Here is a 4,966-nt window from a genome sequence, read left to right on the forward strand (position 1 = left end):
ATCGGGATGGCTGTGTCAGAGGCAATGAGATTGGCACAGGATAGAGCACGGTTTAGGGCTGTTGTACATAGGGTCGCTATGAGTCGCAAACGACTTGATGGCACATAACAACAACAACAACAACCATTGAGTAGGAACTGACTCATACTTGACCCTGTAGTGGGTTTTCAGAGACACTTAATCATATGGGAAGAGACTAGTTCTTTTTCTCCTGCAGAGCAGCTGGTGGAATCAAACCATATGCCTTCAGGATCGAAGCACAGGTGTTTTTACAGTTAAGATACCAGAGATTATTCTTTTCCTTTTCCTTCTCCTTTCTCACTCCCCCTCCCCTCCTCCTTCCTCCCAGTTCTTTGCCTCAATAGATAGATATATATTGAGATACTGAGATATCGATCTACCCATCTACGAGATAGCCTAGTGGCAAGAAGCTACAATCCTAAAGGCACACAGTTGGATGTCACCAGTTCACCAGTTGCCCTGAGTTAGAATAGGCAATCTCCTCTACCCACATGATTAGCTACTTCTTAAAACCTGTCTGAAGGTCAACTATGGGACAATTCCAACTCTATGGTACACAAAACAACAACACATATATACCATATAAAATATGTATATATATATATATCATATAAAATATATATATGTATATATATACATATATGTTACCTACACACATACAAACACACACACACATACATGTGAAATCCTTTGTCAGATTTTTTCTCTTTTTTAATTTAAATTTATTGTTAATTTCAGTAAAAGTTTTCAGAGATTTTGGATTTCCATTCATTCATTGTTGCACTTTTCACCCCCTCCCAGTCCCCCCCCCTAGTACAATACCCTCTTGGAAAAATAAAAGACAAATTCTTTCATTGTTTTACAAACCCTCCCCCAGGTCCTCTCCACCATGTAGCCTTCGCTCTAGACTCCGGTCATGACATAAATACCTAATCACATATCTCTTTTAAACAGTTTTCTCCCTCATCTGTTTCCATGCACCTTTCTCAGTCTCTCCCCAAACCCAAGGTCAGTCCTGTTTTACAACAGTGGCAACATGCAGTATTTATCCTTTTGTGGCTGAGATACTTCACTCAGCATAATGTCCTTGAGGGTCACCCATTTTGACTAATACTGCATGAGTTCCTTGTTTTTCAATGCAGCATAGTATTCCATTGTGTGAATATATCACAGCTTCTCTATCCATTCGTTTGTTGATGGGCACTTAGGTTGTTTCCAACTCATTGTTATTGTGAACAAAGTCACAATAAGCATAGGTGTGCATAAATCTGCTTGGATGTAAGCTCCTTTGTCAGATTTAAGGCATAGTCACTGCCAGAAACTGATCAACCATTTCTTGGTATTGTATAACCATTTCATTTTCTTAGTAGACTTTGTTCACTTAATTTGTCTTACACACAGTCATTTAATTGTATGGGTATGTTGACCAATCTCTAAAAGTTACATACCAATTACAAGGCAGGCTACAGCCTAAAGGTGAGTTAAGACTTCGAGTTTATAGATTGCCTCAGAAGTAACTGTCAATCTGAACAAAAAGTAACACCATGTTTGGGTAGGTAGTACTGTTAACTACTGAAGTCTTGAGAAAAGACTTCTTAAACTGATTCCCAAAGAGTCAAGCCAAAAGGCCACATGTGAGAGCTCATTTTAACATAAATATGCACTATATATTGCCCATAAAACATCATTATCCATTAATTATTTTTACTTTGTAGAAGGCTTCTGAGTTTTAGACCCAGGAATATGACCATGAATGTTTTAAACAATATTTTTGCTGTCCAAAACTGCATCTGTTTTTATATATAAACTTTGAAAACTTGAAATGTGACTAGTAAAATTAATAAATATGAATAATCTATACTCTGAAGGATCTTTGCCCATTGATCATTAGTCTCTGTAATATTGCTCTTCATCTTTTACTGTTGGTTATCTTTTAACATGGAAGAAGACAAACTTTATGGACAGAAAGCATTCCAGTATTTATGTGCAGAATTCATTAAACATTCACAGCAGATAAGTTATGTTAAAAGTGGAAAACTTTTAAGGTTTTAATGACCAATTATAATGCGAAGATTCAAGCTATTCTTAAGTGAGGAATGATTACAGAACCATAAGATATAAGATGATGAAATGTGAACAACAGAATTTAAGAGAGGACAATGACATCAGGTGAGACACACACTTTAGCCATCACATTGAAGTTCTAGTGAGGGTGCTTCCTGCCACATGCCTGAATAGAAACAGTTCTAGTTCAAGAAGCTCGCCTTGCAACTCTGCAGACTCAAAAGAACAATAAACATCAGAAAAAGGATTAGGAATCAGGTGACAAGCACACTTCCACGGCCAGAACACTGAAGTGCTAGAGAAAGAGTTGCCTGCAAAAGCCTCTAAAAAGAAATGTTGAGGAACCAGGCTGCACCATTCTATACACCGAACAGGACAACAGATTTTAGGAGATGGATTGCAATAAGATGAGATTTTTCACAGGGCTACACTGCTCTTAATACCAGAGAGACTCTGAATGTCTTTAGGAAAGGTAAGCTTTCACACTCAATGGCCCAAGAAAGGCATTTCAGTAGAACAACTTGCCCACTCCCATAGATTGAACACTTTAAGCCTGCTATTAATAACATCATAAAGAACTATTGAAAACCTAAGCAGACACAATAGAAATGGCCTAACTCATATCAAGAGAAACTTCACATAATGTCAAGAAAGTAGCAGGCAGCTTCAAATTTGTGGAAAAAAAACAAGGAAGCTTTGTCCTAAAAATCAGAGCATATTGCAGACACAATAAATATCCAGAGACACAGAAAAAATATATTGATGCTCAGTCATATTAACAGCTACTGAAGAAGGTACAAATGATGAAGAATGGAAGCAATAAATCAAGTGAATACCCCAGAGACACAGAATCAGAAGAAATATATTTATATTTTACATAAAGAAGAAGGAAATAAAAAATTCTCCAAAAAAATTTTAAAGAATTTTTTAAGGTATATTTTATATATAAGAAGTATATTAATATATTGGAAGAAATAAAGAAAGCTTAAATAAAGTAAATACTCCAAAGACAAGGGTCCAGAGGAAATTTATCAAAACAGAGAAACATGAACAACTGCAGAAGAAACTGCAAAAGATGAAAAGAATGGAAATTCTAGATAAAAAGGCACAAAAACATTAAAATCATCACAATACAGAAAGTACAGCCAACACAGTACTGGAAATTACAGAAATGCATGAAATTACAATCCAGAATATCAAGAACAAACCTACAGAAGTTCCCAACGCTCTAGAAAAAGAAAAAAGCAGAACAGAAGAAATAAATAAGAGGGTCAGAGAGCGGAAATGCAAGAACCTCAATGGGAACATACTAGAATAAAAATCAGAATAATAGAAGGAAAATGAAGAAAACATCAAATTCATGCGAATAACATCAAAAGGAAAAACATACTTGACCAAAATTTCAGAACATGAGGTGGACAGGGGAAACACTGAGAAAATTATGGAAAAGGTACAAGAAGAAAACTTCTCAGATATTGTGAAGAATGAGGAAATGTACCTTCAAGAATCTCAGCAAATGCTAAACAAACACATGAAGAAATGATCAAAATATTGGGCAATAAGAAAGAATGAATGCTACGTAGTGAAGTGGACTGGGGGGGTAGTAAAACAATTAAACTTTTTTTTTTACTTTTTAAAGATAAAAGAGAAGTGGAGGGAGGCTTGGGGAGGGAGGAAAGTGTGCAAACAATGAATGAATGGAAATCCAAAGTCTCTGTAAACTTTCATTAAAATAAATAACAACATTTAAAAAAGAGAGATATACATCAAACCACAATGAGATACCATCTTATTTTAGTAGCAGTGGCAAAGTTTAACAGACCAACAAGCAATAAATATTGGAAAGGATTTTAAGAGATTGGAAATCTCATATACTGTTGGTGGGGTTATAAAATGGTGCAATCACTCTGGAAGGGAGTTTGGGACTTCCTCAGAAAACTGAATTTAGAATTTCCATATGACCCAGCTTTTCCACTGCTAGAAATAAACCCCAGAGAAACAGAAACAAGATACAAACAGAGACTTTTACATCAGTGTTCATAGAGTTCTTCCCAATAGCAAGAACACAGAAACAGAAAAAATGCCCATTAACAAACAACTGTACTGAGAAGTTATGGCATATCTACATGATAGAATACTATGCAGCACTCAGGAACAATTTAAACAAATGTACTATATAGCATGAGAGAAGCTAGAGACCATTATGCTGAGTGAACTAACTCAGTTTTATAAGGATAAGTAGTAGTTCATAAGACTATTATAGGGTACTCAGGTGGCATAACGGAAAGAAACTGTACTGTAATCAGTAGGCATATGGTTTAAATTCACCAGCTGTCCTATTGGAAGAGGATAAGCAATATCCTCCAGTGTAATTAGTAGCCACCGAAAACCTACTAGAGGGTCAGCCAAGAGTTGGTTCTGCCTGGAAGGTACTCAATAAATGAAATAACAACAAGACTATTATTGTAAAAATAGAAGGATAATGAGTAATATGTGTATAAAAGTCCTAAGGGGGAAGGGTGGGGAGGATAGGCAATAACTTTGTCACAGAGTTTGCTAGGCATAAGGTGAAGGTGAAGGAATTAGGAAAGATGCAGTGGAGATAGGAAAAAATAGGGTAATAGTGGGAATAGATCCATGGTGATTAATTTTATAAAACAATAGATGGAAATGATTGCATGAGACTCAATATGAATAAAGGAATGAATGAAATACAATGCGTATAAATTTTATATGCAAGTAAACATAAAATAAAAAAGACTAAAAAATAAGAAGTATCCAAGTTGTTGTTGTTGTTGTTATGTGCCATCGAGTCGCCTGCGACTCATAGAGACCCTATGTACAACAGCCCTAAACTCTGCTCTGTCCTGTGCCAATCGCA

This window comes from Elephantulus edwardii, unplaced genomic scaffold, assembly GCF_000299155.1.
Source record: "Elephantulus edwardii isolate Elephantulus edwardi_28Jun2011 unplaced genomic scaffold, EleEdw1.0 scaffold00043, whole genome shotgun sequence".
NCBI classification, from domain to species: Eukaryota; Metazoa; Chordata; class Mammalia; order Macroscelidea; family Macroscelididae; genus Elephantulus; species Elephantulus edwardii.